Source organism: Morus notabilis, unplaced genomic scaffold (assembly GCF_000414095.1).
Source record: "Morus notabilis unplaced genomic scaffold, ASM41409v2 Scaffold1195, whole genome shotgun sequence".
In the NCBI taxonomy this organism is placed as follows: domain Eukaryota; kingdom Viridiplantae; phylum Streptophyta; class Magnoliopsida; order Rosales; family Moraceae; genus Morus; species Morus notabilis.
Window position 1 is genome coordinate 112,111 of NW_010361025.1, and position 314 is coordinate 112,424.

A 314-nucleotide genomic window follows, 5' to 3' on the forward strand; every position below is an offset into this window, starting at 1 on the left:
TAACATATATATCTTATTAAGGGGTTGTTATTTTAAAGTGTTATTTAAGTGTAATTTTTGAGTTGAATTTGAGTTATAATTTAAGTTTAAAGTTATAATTTGAATAAAGTTAAATAAAATTAAATAAAATTAGAACTTTTTAATATAAATTTAAATAAAATTATAATTTAAATTTAAATTTTTTTTAAATTTTATTGCAAAAGAACGAGCCTAATAACCAACCAACGAAACATTCGAGAAACGATCGAAGGGCATTATCATATATTGAACCTGCAGCAATGTATGTGAGGGAGTATATATATATATATATATAT